The sequence below is a fragment of the Papio anubis genome, chromosome 16 (genome assembly GCF_008728515.1).
Source record: "Papio anubis isolate 15944 chromosome 16, Panubis1.0, whole genome shotgun sequence".
NCBI lineage: Eukaryota > Metazoa > Chordata > Mammalia > Primates > Cercopithecidae > Papio > Papio anubis.
The window spans coordinates 45,471,410-45,492,101 of NC_044991.1; the positions used below are offsets into that span (position 1 = coordinate 45,471,410).

Sequence of the window (20,692 nt, forward strand, 5' to 3'; positions counted from 1 at the left end):
CAATGCACAGATCAGTGCCCCACAGATTTTCAGTGGCCCCAGATATTCATGAAAATTAAAAACTTGATTATAATCTTTCTAGTTTGGAATCTAATTCTGTATAACAAATGAAAAAAAAAGCATTTATTGGCATAATTTTCATATACCCTACATTTTTCAGAAATAAATCATGATGTTAATCATGGGAAATTCCACTTTGTTTTGTTTGGAATTTCATTCAGATTATTTTACCATTTTAGAAAATAACATTAAGGCAGCAATACTTATGGTAATTGAGTCACCACTACTGCACACCTGGACTCATCTGCCTTTGTAGCTGTGGCATTATATGTACAGATACAACCCTCATATCATTTCATTATATCTTCAAATTTAATCACACTTGATTATTTGCAAATTTATATACATTTATTTTTATTAGACATTTATCTTATATTTGCATTATAGTTTAATATATTGATGATTTTAAAGATTTTGTGTATAGATAGGTCATGTTATCTATGAATTTTATTTCAACGTTGTAGGGAACATTCAAATAAGTTTGGCACAAAAAAAAAGTGGTGAATCTGAATCTGATAGGGAACCCTAGAAGGAGGAAACTGAGGAGGGAACCCTAGAAACTTCATATGACCTTAGGTGAAGGCAGGTTGCAAGTCAGAGAGAGCACCAATAATGACTTCAGTAGATACATTGGTTTATTCATGTTTTCCTTAAAAAAGTATGTTATACTGAGAGAACATAATAAAAAAAAGAAAACTACAGACTAATATACTTATTGAATACAGGTTCAAAAATCCTTAGCAAAATACTAGCTAACTGAATCCAATAGCATGTAAAAAAGATAATCCACCATGATCAAGCGGGTTTTATATCCAGGATGCAGGGATGGCTCAACATACACAGCCAATAATTGTGATATACCACATAAACAGAATTAAAAACTAAAATCACATGATCATCTCAATAGACACAGAAAAAGCATTTGACAAAATCCAGCATCCCTCTATGATTAAAATCCTCAGCAAAATCGGCACAGAAGGGACATACCTTAAAGAAATAAAAGCCGTCTATGACAAATCCACAGCCAACATAATACTGAATGGGGAAAAGTTGAAAGCATTCCCCCTGAGAACTTGAACAAGACAAAGATGCCCACTCTCATCACTTTAATTCAACATAGTACTGGAAGTCCTAGCCAGAGCAATCAGACAAGAGAAAGAAAGAAAGGGCATCCAACCAGTAAAGAGGAAATTTAACTGTCACTGTTTGCTGATGATATCATCATACACCTAGAAAACCCTAAAGGCTCCTTCCAAAAGCTCCTAGAACTGATAAATGAATTCAGCAGGCTTCATGATACAAAATTAAAGTACATAAACAGTAGCTCTGCTATACACCAACAGCAACTAAGCAGAAAATCAAATCAAGAACTCACCCCCCTTTACAATAGCTGCAAAACAAACAACAAACAAACAAACAAAAAAACCACCACCAACAAAAAAAACTTAGGAATATACCTAACCAAGGAGGTGAAAGACCTCTATGAGGAAAACTACAAGATAGTTTTGAAAGAAATTATAGATAACACAAACAAATGGAAATACATCCCATGCTCATGGATGAGTAGAATCAATATTGTGAAAATGACGATACTGCCAGTAGCAATCTACAAATTAAATGCAATTCCCATCAAAATACCACCATCGTTCTTCACAGAACTAGAAAAAAAACTCTAAAATTCATGTGGCACCAAAAAAGAGCCTGCATAGCCAAAGCAAGACAAAGCAAAAAGAACAAATCTGGAATCATCATATTACCTGACTTCAAACTATATTATAAGGCCATAGTCACCAAAACAGCATGGTACTGGTATAATAGGCACATAGACCAATGAAACATAATAGATAACCCAGAAATAAGGGCAAATACTTACAACCAACTCATCTTTGACAAAGCAAATAAAAACATGAAGTAGGGAAAGGACACCTTAGTCAACAAATGGTGCTGAGATACTTGACAAGCCACATGTAGAAGAATGAAATGGGATCCTCCTCATCTCTCACGGTATATAAAAATCAACTCAAGATGGATGACAGACTTAAATCTAACACCTGGAACCATAAAAATTCTAGGAGATAACATTGGAAACACCCTTCTGGATATTTGCTTATTCGAAGACTTCATGACGAAGAACCCCAATGCAAATGCAACAAAAACAAAGAAAATAGTTGGACTTAATTGAACTAAAAAACTTCTGCACAACAAAAGAAACAATCAACAGAGTAATCAGACAACCCACAGAATGCGAGAAAACCTTCCCAATCTATACATCCCACAAAGGACTAATATCCAGAATCTACAAGGAACTCAAACAAATAAGCAAGAATAAACAAACAATCTCATCAAAAAGTGGGCTAAGGACATGAACAGATAATTCTCAGAAGAAGATACGCAAATGCCCAACAAACATATGAAAAATGTTCAACATCACTAATGATCAGGGAAATGCAAATCAAAACCACAATGTGATGCGATATCACCTTATTCCTGCAAGAATGGCCATAATAAAAAAATAAAAAAATAATAGATGTTGGCATGAATGTGGTGAAAAGAGAACACTTTCACACTGCTGGTGGGAATGTAAACTAGTACAAACACTATGGAAAACAGTGTAAAGATTCCTTAAAGAACTAAAAGTAGAATTACCTTTTGAACCAGCAATTCCACTACGGGGTATCTATACAGAGGAAAATAAGTCATTATATGAAAAAGATACTTTCTCATGCATATTTATAGCAGCACAATTCCCAATTGCAAAAATGTAAAACCAACCCAGATACCAATCAATCAATGATTGGATAAAGAAATTGTGATAGATCTATATCTATCTATATACCATGGAATACTACTCAGACATAAAAATGAACAAAATAGTGGCATTCACAGCAACCTGGATGGAACTGGAAACCACTATTTTAAGTGCAGTAACTCAGGAATGGAAAACCAAACATCAGATATTCTTAATCATAAGTGGAAGCTAAGTTTTGAGGATGCAAACACATAAGAATGATACAACAGACTTTGGGGGTTTGGGGGAAAGTGTGGGAGGGTGTGAGGGGTAAAAGAATACACACTGGATACAGTGTACACTGCTTGGGTGATGGATGCACCAAAATCTCAGAAATCACCACTAAAGAACTTATCGAGTAAGCAAACACCACTTGTTCCCCAAAAACCTACTGAAGTAAAGAAAAAAAAAGAAAACCACAGTGAGATACCATCTCACACTAGGCAAAATGGCTATTATTAAAAAGTCAAAAAATAACAGATGTTGAGGAGGTTGCAGAGAAAAGGGAATGCTTATACACCATTGGTGGAAGTGTAAATTGGTCTAACCATTGTGGAAAGCAGTGTGGTGATTCCTCAAAGTGCTAAAACCAGAACTACAATTTGACCAAGCAATCTCATTATTGGGTGTATACCGAAACGACTATAAATTGTTCTATTATAAAGACACATGCATGCATATTTCACTGCAGCAGTATTCACAATAGCCAAAGTATGGAATCAACCTAAATACCCTTCAGTGGTAGACTAGATAAAGAAAATGTGGTATGTATACACCATGGAATATGATGCAGCCATAAAAAAGAATGAGATCATGTCTTTCACAGGAACATGGATGGAGCTGGAGGCCATTATCCTTAGCAAACTAACAGGAATAGAAAACCAAATTCTGCATGTTCTCATGTAAAAGAGGGGGCTAAATGATGAGAACACATGGACTCAAAGAGGGGAACAACAGACACTGGGGCCTACTTGAGGGTGAAGGGTTGGAGGAGGGAGAGGAGCAGAAAGATATAACTATTGGGTACTAGGTTTAGTACCTGGGTTAAGAAATAACCTGTACAATAAACCTCCATGACACAAGTTTACCTATATAATGTACATGCACATGTACCCTTGAACCTAAAATAATTTTTTTTAAAAGAAAAAATAATACATTACACCCATCATAGAAGAGTGAATGGTGGAGGTGATCATTTATTTTGGACTTTTATTATTGGTTCCATTCAAACCTAGAAATGCAGCTCAGTTCTCTCCTGGACATTCACTGTCTTTGTCACTACTAAGAGCTACTTGTATTTCCAGTTCTGATTATGTAGTTTTAACCAGGAGGTCAAAGGCTCAGCTCTAAATAATTGAAACAGATGATTTGAGAGTCTGTCGTAGCCTACTGGAAGAGGAAGTTTATACTCTTTCAAGGAAGTTTTTTATTCATATAAATTTCCACAGAGATTATTTAAAACTAGTTATTTAGAAAGTTTTCAGGCCCACTTACCAGATACCACTTTGTGTCAAATGCAGGAGTAGTAAAGGGAATTTTTTCAAAAGGAAAGAATGAAAGAAAAAAAAAAGAGGGCTCTAGAATCAGACAGACTTGTGTTTCTGTCTCACTCACTAACTCTAAGACCCTGAACAAGTTACTGAATACTTTCTGAGCTCAAATTTTCCTCATTTATCAAGTGAAGTGATAGCAACTTCACTGTCTTGTTGTGACAATTAGATGAAAAAAAGTAAGCCCTCAAAATAGGTTAGAGTTTTCCTCTTTTCTTGAGTACTGCACACTGATCCACAAGTCAAACTTTAAGTTCTTTCTAGTAACTGTTATTTGTGTAAAATGTAAAAGATATTGAGGAGGACATTCACCATGGCTCCATCTTGATGACAATGAACCAAACCTAATGACAAAGTGAGTTAAATGCCAACTTTCTAAAAAGGGCTGCAAACCACTGAGTCCAGTCCCTGCCCTGGGCTGGCCATGAGGAGACACATCCTCTGTACTATCCCTAAAGGTCTCTGCAGTCCCCTTCCCAGCATGTGAAAGAATTGAGAGAAGTGGGAGTTCACAGGAGTTTCAACCTGATGAAGCAAGAGTTCATGATAAAGATGCCTTCTCATCTCTAAAGCTACGTGATAGGAATCCCTCATAAGGCTGGGGGTGCCTGGTAAAAGGAAAGGTAGGATCTCATTCCCGAATGGACATCTACAAGGCACGGAGGATTACTCACCTGCCCCAGAGAATAACTGAGGAGGGGGAGAAAGGACAGGGCAGGAGAGAGAACAAGGACCAATGGTGGAGATCCGTGCACACCCACACTTGGAATGCAGTTTCCTGGGTGGTGTCACAGAAAGGAGCCAGTTTTGGGTTATCTTGTGAAATCTTCACTGAAGATGGCTGAGAACAGGCATAAAGAGCTCCCAGGGCAAGCAGCTGCTGTGGTCTCTATACCTAATCCTGAGGGGTCATGAGCTTCTCCAACTTTCTCTTGGTCATAAAAGTGAAAAAATGTAGTTGTTGCAAGGGCCAGGAAAATTCAAAATGACTAAGCTTAGGCTGACATCTTGTGGCTCAGCCTGAAATAGGTGCTTCATTAAGAAATTATTTGTCAAGACTGGCAAAGAGAGGTGGCCTGCGAACAGAAAAAAGGCATAAAAATCCACTTATTATTTTGCACAATATGATGCTATCCTTTAATGTATTTTAAAGGATATCTGTGAGAAAGATAATATTTACAGATTTAAATTTATTTTTGGCTAATACACATGGCATAGACAATTATTGAAAAAATGACTTATTCTGCTTCCAATCCATTTCCAGCATGAGAGGTCTCCTTTCCTTTGCTGTACAGTGGTCTACAATCTGATCCCTCTGTGATGTCAGCAGGTATTCTGAGAACCCTGAGGAGTGCTGGAATATTCCATGTGCCCATCTGTGCCCTCAACACATCATGCTCCAGACTGAGGCACTATCTATCTCCTTTTTCAGGTCTGTGACCCATCCTTTTTATTTTATTTTTTTGAGATAGATTCCCGTCACCCAGGCTGGAGTGCAGTGGTGCGATCTCGGCTCACTCTGCCTCCCAGGTTCAAGCAATTCTCCTGCCTCAGCCTCCTGAGTAGCTGGGGTTACAGGCATGCACCACCTCACCAGCTAATTTTTATATTTTTAGTAGAGACAGGGTTTCACCATGTTGTCCAGGCTGGTCTCGAACTCCTGGCCTCAAGTGATCTGCCCACTTTGGCCTCCCAAAATGCTGGGATTACGGGTGTGAGTCACCGCTCCTGGACCTTCTGACCCTTTCTTCACACCATAATTATTTGCCAGGTCTGACCCAGAGACCCTGGCTGAATGACAGACGAACAAGCGCACTCAGACACAGGTATCCAGTGAAAGAGCAGGCTAGGGGACCAGGGATGGCCACAGACCCCAAAGAGAGTACTGTAAAGAGTCAGCAGCTGTGGCCCTGACCAACTGGTGCTGTGGGCATTTATTCAGTATAGATTTAATGACAAAGGCCTTGAGTCAATACACTTGTGGGTAATTGCATGTGGATGATTAAAGGCCAGGTTTCTGGAGATACAAGTAAACAACCTATTCAGATAAACTCCCCTGCATTCCTTTGTACCTACTTCTTGCCCTTTACCCCAGGGTAAGAACTGCTGCCTTCAGCTCATTCTTCCCCGAAGCTTTGCAAAACCCCCAACGGACTTCCAAGAAGTCTGTGTTTTTCCTACAATTTCTCCCACCACCCTGACCAATCTCCTACAATTATTCTCTCTGGTCTGTTTTGCCAAAGAATGTGGACAAAGATGATTCCTTTAAGCACAGTTCCAAAATGGCTGTGAATTAGACACTGCTGGCACTTGACAATAACATAAGGAATGTAAGTACAATGCACAAAACAGAAGCGCACAGATACAATCCCAGCTTCTCCTTGTTAAAATAATTCCTCAGCTGCCTTTTATCTCTGATTTCTCTATGGGCACAGCTCCGAGAACACTGAAAATCTGCTGGGTTTCATGCTTGTGTCCCAAAAAGAGTCCAGGTTTTTAATGTTCTCCGGAGTGAAAGACCCCCAAGTCCTGCCTCTGGTTATTGCCAGAGGAAGGAAAACATCACTTTGCACTACTAACCTCTGCAAGGATGCACCACCCACAACCATGCTGTGCACATTTTAAGAACATTCTGGTGCATTTGAATTTAGAGACTTTTGACAATGTTCAGAATTTCCCAAAGGATAATGGGCTCCTATTTGATTTACATCTCATGATGAAAGTGGTTCACAAAGAAGGCTCTTCTCAAAGCCGCGAGTCTAGCCCAAACTCCTAGTTTCAGTTTTTACTTTCAGAGTTACATGATAGGTATGTTTCAAAATGAAAGGTTCTTTTTTGATCTCACTGTATCACTATATGCTGATGGCAAATAGTTTAGCCTTTGTCAGCCTCCAAATGAAAACAGCAAAACTTCATTTTGTGAGGATCAAATGAGATAATTTATGTGAAAACATCTTGAAACAATAAAGGATTATATAAACATGAATGTCTGCTGACTTTAAAAAAAAATCTTCGTAACTCAATGCTTCTGAAGCTAGTAAATCAGTGTTCTTTTGTTACAATGTGTGGTTCTGCATAAATGCAGGAATATTGGGGAAAATGCTAAAATTACTCTTCATGCAACTTACTACTTTATTTGTGTATGTTGGGATTAATATTTTGAGACATATTCACACATTTTTCTCTTTTCTGTTTCTAAGTATATGGCCTTCTCTATAGTCAGCCTGAAGTATCCATTGCCTTGGGAAGACTGGTAAAGTGGAGGGTAGGGGATGGGAGGATGAAGAGACATTAGAATTGCTATAGCAGAAATTCAAAGAGAACAACATTACTTGTAAAATCATTGTTGTTTAATAAGAATCTTGAGAGTCAGTCACTATTATGAGAGAAAAGATTTTCTAAGGTGCCTGTAGGCCACATTGAGCAGACTAAGAGTTGTATCTACAGGCTCAGATGACAGGTTTTCTTCTACAGCAAAGAAGACGCCTCCTGTCTAGGACCACTAAGGGAGGAATAGTTGGATATGCAGTGGAAGAAAGAAAAGCTCAGTGGGATAGGACAGGCTATAATACAATACAGATGAAAGCCAAACCTGAATATCATCACTTTACATACCCAAAGTCAGAAGAGAAAGGAAGGCAGATGCTGGAGGGAGTGAACATGTCAGTTCTTGAAGTTCTTACCCCCAGGAATGTGGCAGGTTAAGTTCATCCAGAGAGGTATAGAGTAGCCCCAGATTACTGGGACTGCAGCCTGTTTCTTTGGGCTTCTGCATGGACTATAAGGAAGGAAGACTCTGCATGTGACCACTTTTAATATGGTGATGGGCAATGGTACTCCTACAGTGGCCAAAGACTGATTTGATGGTGAGACGCATGGTTAGATGTGTATCTGATATCCCTTTCAAGATCTATTTCCCATTTGGGATCCTGGGAGGAGAAAATGTCACGGTGATAAAGGCATGAGAGGGCTGACACTGAATGTCCTCAAGCTGTCCTCAGTTCGCATATGACATGAATGGGATCCAGATGTACCCACATGTTCTTAAAGAGGGGAAATAGAAATAATGGTGAGAATGGTCAAGGATGTTGCAGAAAGGTTATCATGGTGGGGAAAGAGCACCATCTTGGAATCATCTGGGTTAGGATTATGACCTTGTACTGAGAGAGATTCACAGCATGATTCGGAGCTAATGTATTGATGGGGGCCCAGTCAAGAGAGAGAACTGGGTTCTGTTCAGCTGTACATTACCTGAGTGACACCTGCCAGCAGCTGGTGAAAGCAGGGTGTGCTTGACTCTTGTCCTAGGACCAGCATGAACTCTGATGCAGATCTGAGATGCTCCTCCCCCATTCCCTGACCATGAGATGCTTGTGCCCCACACCCTCCATGTCCAAATGCCCAGATGCTATCCTGCTGAGGGCAGAGAAGGGAGAGAGTGGCACAGTCTTACAGATTGGGTGTTTTACATAATGAATAGTTTATGCATGATTAAGATATTAAAACAGACCTAGATTACTAGACTGGATTATGTCATTTACTCTCACTCTAAGATCTAGTAACAGAGAGATGGCAGGGGGGTGGTGGTTTTGCCAGGCTGATGATGTTCTATTTCTTGCTCTGAGCACTGAATCCCTATCTTTATTTTGTGAAAAATCATGGAGATGTGTATTTAAGACATTTGCACAGTGCTTTAAATACATGAGGCTTCAACCAAAAAGGTTTGAGAATTCTAATGCCTCTGAACCTACTTGTACATTCACAAGGACATACACATACAACCCAGCAGATGGCACTTATGAGAAGCCAAAAGTCCATTTTAGAGAAATAAAGATGCTCTCTTTTCTCCACACATTTGAGTGCAATGTGAGTAAATGTGTGACTTTACTTCCTGAGCTTTTGCTAAAGAAAATAAGTCAAAAATCTGTGAACCTAGAAGACTCTCCAAGTGCAGTGGCAGTGATGCCATAAGGAAAAGTTCAGGCTCATTTTATATTTAATACTCTCCAAGTAGTAAGTGCTCTAGAATCAACTTCAGATGACAGACATTAGAGATTTAGTATTATTGTATCTGTATATTATAAGTATCAGTGTGTCAGAAATTGAAACACGTCTTTTATATTTTGTCATCATTTTTATATATTTTTAGATACAGCACATACTTTCAAATATTCTTGGAGGCCTTAAATTAACTTTAGTTAAAATCTTCCCTGAACTGGCAGTAGTCTTATAATGCAGCAAGGTATGGTGGGAAGAAGAAAAGAGAAAGAAGAAAGTGGGTCAAGTCCGTACCTCTTGGTGTGACGTTAGTTGAACTATGTAACCTCTCAGGATGCTTCTTCACCAGTGAAATAATGCTCACATCTGCACACCCTGCAGCCTTGTGGTGAGAACAAAGGAGATGCTGCGTGCCTAAGTCCTTTGCAAACTGCATTCGTAGGACGCCTCTTGATCATTGCAAATCTGTCTTGAGAAATGAAAGGCAGAACACGTCCATCCTCTGCAGCTTTGTATTTCTAGAGTTTTGTGCCATGTTAGGTCATTAAAGGAGGCAGTATTAAAATTCAGTTGGCCCCTAATTAATTGTGCTTAATAATCTGTCACATGAAGTGATGTATCTATAAAATAGCTTGTGCAACATGGAAGTCAGTTGCTTTGTGGGTTATGATACAAAGTGGGAGTTGGAGAACCCTTTCTTTATATTTAGCCCATACATAACTGTAGCTGACAATGCTGGTGCCCATCCACCCTCCCTCCCCTCACTTCAGTATATACTCATGGACTCCAACTGCCAACACCTGTATCACTGTGCCTGGGGGCTTTCTCTGGTGAGCAAGCCTGTCTCAGCCTGCTCATGGACAGTGCTGAAAGTGTCAAAATGAATACCCTTAGAGGCAGCAGTCAATGAGTATCCCAGCTTTCTTACTCCCAGAGAGGGAAGACCTTTGAGGCATCTGTTCTACACGAATTCCCAGAATTCTCTGATGGGACTGAGTCCCAATCACTCCAGTGCTGGCTGGATTTTATCTTATTTATTTATTTATTTATTTATTTATTTATTTATTTATTTGAGACGGAGTCTCGCTCTGTCACCCAGGCTGTAGTGCAGTGGCCGGATCTCAGCTCACTGCAAGCTCCGCCTCCCGGGTTTACGCCATTCTTCTGCCTCAGCCTCCCGAGTAGCTGGGACTACAGGCGCCCGCCACCTCGCCCGGCTAGTCTTTTGTGTTTTTTAGTGGAGACGGGGTTTCACCGTGTTAGCCAGGATGGTCTCCATCTCCTGACCTTGTAATCCGCCCGTCTCAGCCTCCCAAAGTGCTGGGATTACAGGCTTGAGCCACCGTGGATTTTACTATCATTACAGTTGAGTTCCTTTCTGTGTCTTGCTTCCTCACTGTCCTACTTGTGTTTCCTTTACCTCTGAGATATGCTAATTTCCTCAAATCCCTGCATCAGGGTCTGCCTCTGGGGGATCCCAAACTAAGACAACAACCAGCAATATCAGCTTTAATCTTTGACTCTTGAAGTTGGATTTGTTGCCTCACTTGTGGGCTTCCTTAGGTTCAGAAACCTTCCTTTCCACTGCTAAGGTTTGAATATCCCCTCCAAAACTCATGTTGAAATTTAACTGACATTGTGATGGAATTAACAGTTGGGACCATTAGGAGGTGATTAGATCATGAAAACTTTGGCCCTGTGAATGGGTTAATGCTATTATTGCAGGAGTGGGTTAGTTATCTCAGTCTGGCCTCCTTTTTCTCTCTCTGTCCCTTACCATGTGTTGCCTCCTGCCATGCTGTGCCACAGCAAGAAGACCCTTACTATGTAGCCCCTTGATGTTGGATTTCCCAACCTCCGGAACCATGAGCCAAATAAGCTCCTGTTCATTATAAATTACCCAGTCTGGTACTCTTTTACAACAGCAGAAAATGGACTAAGCTAAGCCATCCACCCTTCATGCCCTACCCTTCCTGCTCCTTAAAACAATTGAGATTTCCTATATATGCTAATTTATTAGGGAGGAATGAGACATTTTAAGACCCATTCAATTGTTGTTTTTCTCATTGATTCTCTGTTTTTTTTCTCCCTTGTTTTTAGCACTTCACATTCCTTCCCTATTCTTTTGTCTATCTCTGGACCCCAACCTCCCACTCCATGTAAAAATAAGACAAGTATCAAATAGTGCTTCCAGAAACTTATCACAGGATAAACACACTCTTGAATAATAGTATGCTTCTCAAAATCATTTTTTTGGTACTAAAATATATAATGACTTCAGACATTGACTTCTGAATACATCACGAGCTGAAGTTCTGTTAGCCGGCACAGTCTTTAACGGAACAGGCTCTTCTTGAGTCACATGTTACAGTCTAAGATCTCAGGTAATTTAGGAGATCTCAGACACAGATCTAATGGAGAATAGACACACTGGCTTAATTAAGACATAGACAAAGGGAAGTGCGTTTTCTAAATGAGCTACTCTTTTTTTTTTCTTCTCTTTCATTTGAATATCACGGCAAACTTCAACTTTTGAGTAGTTTCATGGGGGAATAAGGACTGGCTTATAATCACTAAATCACTTGGAAACTGATCCCTCCATAACCAAGCATCCACCATGAAATATGTTCTCTTTGTTTTAGGAAAGAGGAAGAGAATACATTCCCTCCCTGAGCTGAGAGGATTTAACCAATCACAGTGACACCAAACCTGGGTGTCTCTTTATAACTGAAACGCCAGGAAGAGTTATTTATTATTTATCTTTTAAATTTTGTCCACTAAGTAATCCAGTATGATGTTTGAAGAACTCAGAGACCTTTTCAAACTCGGTGGGACTGAGAAACAAAAGAAGGAATCTTTTGTCGCTGCTGTTGATATTTTCTCCAGAATTAGAGAATCAGAAAGGGTGGTTCATGGTCTCGTAAAGCTTCTTCCATAAAATTCAGTAGAGGATCAGAACGTTCAGAGTTCTTAAATTCTCCCTTTGAGGATTAGGAGGTAGTAGTTTATAGAGCTGATAGTATCTCTAAGTTTTCAGTGGGGAAAGGCATTTCCCATAAAAACATAGGGTGTGTGACTAAAATAGAGTTTTGTTGCTGTGAGCATATCTTAAAATTTTATGGCCTGATTTTTTATTTCTTTGCAAAACCGGTCTTACCCTTTTACTTAGTCAAGCGTGTTTGCATAACTCCCTTACAGAAATGCCAGAGTTTCTGAAATCTGCTGAACACAGAGGGTCTCTTTGATGAGGAGGGAATCAGCCGTCCCTGTGGTATAAAGCCCACTTCCCGCATTGTGGGAATTTTCATTTGGTGGGACTTTAAGGTCCCTATGTGCTTCAAGTGTTAATATTGGTTAGTGGAAAATGGCATTTCCCACAGCCTCCATGGGCTGGAAAGTTTTATTTTCATTTGAGGTGACCATAGTTGTAAAGATCCTTAATCTCCTGTGTCCATAATTTCAGTATATCTCTCCCTCAATCAGGCGTGCATAATAAACATTCTTTCCTTTTATGTGACATGCAAGAAAGTTAATAAGTGCTGGAGAAAAGTGAACATTTTAGCTTTTAAAAAAGTACTGAGTTTTCTCCGTGCTATTTCCCAACTAAAGGAGGTAAAAACTCCTCCTTTATGGCCCACAACTAAAAGGAAAAGGTGAAAGTATTCAGAGCACATCGCTCACCGAGAAATCATAATGTTCAAGCTGGGAAAGCATTGAGTGAGGTGATGGGATTTTCTGTCCTCAGATTTTTCATTCAGACTTTCCCCGTTGGTGTTCAGTAACCCCTTAAGCATTGAGAAAACAAAGACTTTGTAGTTGTATGCCTTCACTCCTTGAACAGGCATGCGCCAGGTGATTAATAATGTTTTGGACTCTCTTAAGGGCATTTTACTGTGTTCTCATCTCCCAACCTTCCTTTTCCACCATGCCTAAGACAGAATTTATTTTGATATCTCTGTCTTTCTCTCTTTTCTGAGCATTTGCACAAATGATACCTGAATATATATTATTTGTCTTTATAAATGTTTTTAAACCCGATTTTGAAAACCTGACCTGATCAAATGCTACAAGAATACATATTAATATTTATATACCACTAATGAGAGTGGAAACTGTTAGAAACCTCTGAAGAATGAGTTGCTATATTTGGTAAAATTTAAAATTTGCATATCATCCAGCAATTGCCCACTTATGTTTTCTATATCTGTAAAATGGTGGCAATAATTTTATCTGTCTTATAGCATTGATGTGAGGATAAAGTGATTTAATATATGTAAAATACTTAGAAGTAATATTTTTAGCTTTTAATAAGTTGCAGATTGTATCAGTAGTAGTAGTAGAAATGTTGTTATTATTAATTTCCCACTTTAGAGAAACTCTCGCAATGTCCACAAGGAGACTGCTATGTGAATGTTCATAAAAATGTTGTTTGTAATAGGAATAAAAATGTGCAAAGAACCTACATATTAATCAAAAGTGAAACGGATGAAAATATGTTATATTCATACAATGAGATACTATACAACAGCCACATGTATCAGTAAAGCTAAACTTCAAAAATGTAATATTAATGAAATAATCTGCAAAAGAATGTATAAATTATGATACCAGTTACATAAAGACCATAAGTTTGTAAACAATAATATATATTTTAAGGGATGAATATATATGAAGAAAAGTATAAAGAGACACATAGGAATTATAATCTCCAAAGTCAAGGTAGTTGTTATCTCTAGCTGGGAGAAAGAGCTATATAATCAAGGATAAGACCACTTGGGACTTCGAATGGATTGAAAATGTTTTATTTCTCAAGATGTGTAATGTGTAAATACATTTTCATTGTATCATTCATAATGTATTTCAGTAAATATTAAATATTCACAACAAAATAAAAAGCAACAAATAGCAAGAATGAAGAATAAATAGCAAATTCATGAATAAGCTTTTACTTAAACATTTTTTGGAAAAAATAGTTATTGGTTAACTTGGAAAGTGCCTTTGACTACAATACAAGACGTTTTATATAATGATGTCTTGATTCTATTTAAATCCTTGTTAGGGAATTGAAGACAAGTGAAAACCAAAAGCCATGAGAAAATTCATATAGCAAGTACTTACTCGGGCTCCTCACAGAGTTAAAGAAGACAAGATAGTTTACCTGAAGCTAATGTCACCAATTGAGCATAAATAAGACTCCAGTGAAGCTAGTCAATCATTATTAGTTGTGCACCCCTGCAGCCCTCCAGACGCATACCCCGTGGCCCCTGTGCAGGTCTTTAGGTGTGGTAACTCGTTGTTCATTTGTGTCTGGGCTTTTTCATGCTGTTGTCCAGATGCTCATCACCAAATGCCCATGGCAGTATTTCTTACATTTAAAATTTCCAGACGGCTGAGATTCAATGGAAAGCACCCATCACAGACCACTCATTCATCCAACAGACATTTAATGAGTGTCTACTATATGCCTAACACCATAATAGGCACTGACGTAACTGTTGTAAATTTAATCTTTTATAAACTTCCCCGTGATGAGACTGCTTCTTAGACCAGGACATAAGATGAAGAATGATAATGCTCTGAAAGGCTGTCATTTAATGAGAGCTTAGGGACCTCTATCTCCACCAGCCCTACTTTAATCTCAAAGTGCTTTTGGCAGCTATATGTTCAAACGTTTTTCTTAAAAGCCTGGAGCCTTTCATGATAATCTATAATACAGAAAACAATTGCCATACATAATATTAAAAAATGAAAGGACACATGGTTGGTAACAAAGAGTGAGAAATACTGTTTACTGAGCTCAGCTTCTTTTTCTACTCAGCATTAGTTACGGGACTGATTTTAAAAGCTGACTTACTGTTGGAGACACCATGATTTAATTGTTTGAGCTTGTAAAATCCAGGGGAGCTAATGCGGAGCCTGTTGAAGGAGCATTTCCAATGAGCGACTGGAGTCTGCCAGAGCAAAGGCCCTTTCCCATGACCACAGGTGGAGTTTCTGGAATGGAAAGTTGCCTTAGGAAAATCTCTGCAATCATGGTAAAAATTCACTTTTTTTTTTCCTGCCATTGACTCAAATTTCCCTTAGTAAGAATGGCAGCAGAAAAGGATTTTGAAAAACTAGAATATGGAAGTTATAATGGACCATCCAGTGCAAGGCTCCATGGCTTTCTGTGAAGGGTCAGATAGTAAATATACTTATAGGTTTCCAGTATTGGATTTATATACTTATAAACAAGTTTACAACTAAACATAAATAAGTTACCATTGATTCCATAACTTGCTTAAAATACAAAATTATATATATAAACGGTATTCAATTGAATGAAATGACAATAATGGATGTCTTTTTAAATTTTTTTATTTCCACAATTTTTTGGGGAAGAGGTGGTATTACACAAGTAAGTTCTTTAGTGGTCATTTGTGAGATTTTGGTGCAAGCATCTTCCAATTTGCAGTATTCTATCCCTCATCCCTGTCCCATCCTTTCCCCTTGTGTCCCCAAAGTTCATTGTATCATTCTTGTGCCTTTGCATCCTCATAGCTTAGCTCCCATTTATGAGTGGGAGCTCATAACTGATGCTTGGTTTTCCATTTCTGAGTTACTTTACTTAGAATAATAGTCTCCAATCTCATCCAGTTTACTGTGAATGCCATTAATTCATTCCTTTTTGTGGCTTAGTAGTATTCCATCACTATATGTGTGTGTGTGTGTGTGTGTGTGTGTGTGTATATATATGTATGTATAAAGCAGTATCTTTATCCGCTTGTTGATTGATAGGCATTTGGTTGGTTCCACATTTTTGAAATTGCAATTGTGCTGCTATACACATTTGTGAGCAAGTATCTTTTCTTGTATGCATGGACTCTAAGGAAGGAAGGCTCTGCATGTGGCCACTTTTAATATGGTGATGGGCAATGGTACTCCTACAGTGACCAAAGACTGATGTAATGGTGAGACACATGGTTAGATGTGAGTCTGATATCCCTTTCAAGACCTATTTCCCATTTGGGATCCTGGGAGGAGAAAATGTCACGGTGATAAAGGCATAAGAAGAGAGGGCTTGACACTGAATGTCCTCAAGCTGTCCTCAATTCGCATGTGACGTGATGGGATCCAGATGTACCCATATGTTCTTAAAGAGGGGAAATAGAAATAATGGTGAGAATGGTCAAGGATGTTGCAGAAAGGTTATCGTGGTGGGGAAAGAGCACCATCTTGGAATCATCTGGGTTAGGATTATGACCTTGTACTGGGAGAGATTCACAGCATGATTCGGAGCTAATGTATTGATGGGGGGCCCAGTCAAGAGAGAGAACTGGGTTCTGTTCAGCTGTGTATTACCTGAGTGACACCTGCCAGCAGCTGGTGAAAGCAGGGTGTGCTTGACTCTTGTCCTAGGACCAGCATGAACTCTGATGTGGTCTGTGGACCACTGATACACGGCCAATATTTAACTACTGACCTGGGATATGATTAATACAATGGTTGAGAGCAAGTGTTTCAAAACTTTTAGTGCAATTTGACTGTGTCACAGCAAATGGAATTGCTTTATTGAATGGGATACAGAGCAGGAGAAATGTTGTCAAATTCATGTGGTGAGTTATAAATGGAAGGAGCTATGTAATTAATTGTTGAGCACAGTAGGGCCATGTTCTGGAACAATTAGCCAGACTTAGAAGCTTTTGATAGGTTATAAATCAATGTAATGTTTTCTTCATTGAGAAATTCTTGTTATTTGTAAAAAGCAAAAAATCTAGTTGAACTAAACATTGTGACTACAAAAATAGTAAAACATATGCATCACATAAATGGTAATAATTTTAATTCAAAATTTTTTGTAGGCAATAATGGGGAAACTGGTTAAAAACAACTGTCAATGTATGTGGAGGTACATTTTCATTGAGGGGAAAGGTTTGGTGGAGAATATTTGGACTAGAGAAAGAACTCAGTGTTTCCAAGTTAAGCAACCAATTTGATACTGACCTAATACGGAATAGGACAACCAGTCTTTCTCATTTGTCTAATACTTTAGTCATTTCAATTATCTTAATATTGCTTTGCAAAGAAAAAATTCAACATGTTTTTCCGTGACTGATAAGGTTGAAGAGCAAAATCCCAAGTTAGAAGCTCGGAAGAATACTGTTTCTGCAGAAAAGTTCCACGACTTAATGACAAATATTAGTAGAGTAGTTGGTGGTCATGATATTGCACATCTGCCAAAATTTATCACCAAAAGCCTTACAAATTTATATAACATTTTGATGTTTTGTGTCAAAAGAAGGTCCATGACTAACATTCATGTATCCAGATCTCATTCCTTTCATTGAAAGATAATTTAGATATCATCTTAACCTCAGTTAGAATGAGTATTATTAAAAAGACAAAAAATATCAGATGCTGTTGAGGATGTAGAGAAAAGAAAACTTGTATACACTATTGTTGAGAATATAAATTAGTAAAAACTAAAAATACAACTACCCATATCATGCAGATATTGCACTACTGGGTACTTATCTAAAGGAAATAAAATCATATTTCAATAAGATATCTGCACCCCCATGTTTATTGCAGCATTATTCACAATAACAAAGACATGGAATCAACCTAAGTGTTCATCAATAAACCAATGGATAAAGAAAATGTAATGTCTATACACAAAGGAATATAATTCAGCCACAAAAAACATAAATCATGTGATTTGCAGCAGCATGAATGGAACTGGAGGTCATTATGTTAAGTGAAATAGGGCAGGCACAGAAAGACAAATATTGCATGTCATTGCATATACGTGGAAGCTAAAAAAATTAATCTCATGGAAGTAGCGAATAGATTGATTGATACCAGAGGCTGAGAGGAGTGTGTGTGGCAAGGGTGCAGGGAGATGAACAGAGGTTAGTTAATGAGCACAAACCTACAGTTAGATAAAAGGAATAGGTTCTAATGTTCAATAGCAGCGTAGAGTGACTATAGTTAACAATGTATTGCTTATTTCAAAAATAGCTTGAAGACTTGAAATGATAAACATGGAATATCACAAATACTTGAGGTAAGGTTACCCTAAAGACCCTGACTGGACCATTACATATTCTATGCATGTAAGAAATATCACACTTGTTCCATAAACATGTATAAATATTAATTACCAATTAAAAATTTAAAAATATTTATTTTTAATTATAATTGTACAGGAAAATTATGTAACTGATTATTGCTGAAGAATTGAAGATACAGTTTGAAAACACATCACTTGTTTCATTTTGGATTAGGCTAAAAAAGTTATTGTCATGAGATTGCTGAAGTGGCTCAAAAACTCAATTGTTATTTCAGTCAAAATTTTACTTTAAATGTAGTTATTGAAGGACAAAAGTGACAACAACAGTAGCAATTTTCTCTATTAACCACTTGTGAGATATACATATACATACATATACATATACATATACATACTTTTTTATCCATGATGGTTGGCTTATAACTTTCATAGTCTTCTTTTGTAATGTTGGAGTGTTTTAAGTTTCAGGAGGAAACCTCAGACAATATAATCTCTCCTTCTGACCTTCCCTGTCCTCTCTAATCTTCCTTCACCTCTCTGATTGTGGGCCATAAGATCCTCCTTTAAGAAAGGGTCCTGCTCTACTCTGGAGGAAGGAATGCTGCACAAAGGAATGCTGCCCGGAGATGCCAAAAAGAATCTGAATAGACAGACCTTGCTGGGTTTCCCCACTCAGTCTATCAGCATTGTAATATATATTATAGATCATACCCTCTGATCCAATCACATTTCTACACATTTGTCAATCATGCCTATCCAATGGAGTCCTCATAAAATGCCTAAGAGGACAGAATGTGTAGAGTTTCTGGAGAGCTGAACATGTGGAGGCTGACAGGCAGGTGAAGGAGAACTTGTCCATGTGCCAGCAGGGTGGCACACCCCAACTCCACGGGGACAGGCGCTCCTGTGCTTTTCCAGGCCTCACAGTATATATCTCTTCATCTGACTTTTCATTTGGATCCTTTAAAACATCCTTTGTTAGAAATGGATTAACATAAGTATTTCCTTGTGTTCTGTGAACTGCTCCAGCAAATTAGTCAAACTCAAACAGGGGTTTGTGGGAACCACAAATTGAAGCCAGTCAGTCAGAAGTTCTGGAGGTGTGGGGTTTCTACTGGCTAGAAGAAGGGGGTGTTCTTGTGTGACTGAGCCCTCAACGTGTGATTTCTGAGGTCATTCCCAGGTAGACAGTGTCAGAACTAAATGAAATTGGAAGACACCCAGGTGGTTTTCACTACAGAATCAATTGCTAGCTTGGGGTATGAAGAGAAACCTGCACATGTTTGGTGGTAGAAGTCTTCTGTGTTGATTTTTGTTGTTGAGAGGAGAGGAAAAATACAACTTGAGTTGCTCTTTTCCACACTCATTCCCCAATGCACATATTCAGCAAACACTGAGTATTGTTTCTGAAATTATTTTTCTTCTATATATCTGTTCTGATATATGTATTTAAATTTAGTTTTACATTTTCTAAATTTATCAGTAAACACTTTTGACTTCTAACGTGTATACTTTTTGCATTTTCTCTTTCCAGTAATTTAAAAAAATTTTTCTTTTACAAAGGTATTTACTTGAAAAGGACTGGAAATTTTAAAAATGGTCCTTAATACAGTTAGCTTTAGAAGCATCAGCCTAAATAACTTGAATAAACAACAGATCATGATAAGTGTTACAGTAAATGTAAAGACTAAATCATCAAAGCCTAAAGAGAGAGGGGAGACAACAGCACTTGCGTGACTCCTGAAAAATGCACCAACTCGTTGTTGCTTTTCTCATTTGACCCTCTAGAAAAAGCCATGAGATTGACAGAGATCACCAAGCTTGAAGCTGTCTGACTCAAAGTCTTAAACATTTAGCACACATGATAAGGAAGGGTAACACTTATTGAGGGCCCCTTGTACTGCCAGTGTACGAAGTTGGTGTCAGCTTTCCTTCTTGAAACTTCTTCCAAGTGGCCTATGCTTGCTTCCCTTAGGAGGTTTCTAGACATTCTTTTAATGGAAACATGTCTTACTGAAGAGCAGTTTTATTTATTATTTAAAAAATTTTTTATTTCCGTAGGTTAATGGGGGACAGGTGATGTTTGGTTACATGGGTAAGTTTTTATTGGTGGTTTCTGAGATTTTGGTGCACCTATCACATGAGAGCAGTATACAATGCAGCCAATTAGTAGTCTTATCCCTCAGCCCCTTCCCACCCTTTTCCCTTGAGTTCCTAGAGTCCATTGTGTCATTCTTATGCCTT

The 20,692-nt window shown here is 38.3% G+C and overlaps 1 long non-coding RNA gene across 5 annotated transcripts in view; it reads right to left on the reverse strand.

Moving 5' to 3' along the window:
* The window catches only part of LOC110740537, a 42,286-nt gene that overhangs the window by 15,794 nt on the left and 5,800 nt on the right, over positions 1–20,692 (reverse strand). For 2 of the 5 annotated variants that reach the window (XR_004179014.1, XR_004179013.1), the window contains exon 2: positions 9,691–9,865. This is a non-coding gene — a long non-coding RNA (uncharacterized LOC110740537). Of the gene's footprint in view, positions 1–5,387; positions 5,475–8,728; positions 8,815–9,690; positions 9,866–20,692 lie in introns of those variants that run through there. The other 3 variants (XR_004179012.1, XR_004179011.1, XR_004179010.1) reach the window with 3 other exon arrangements.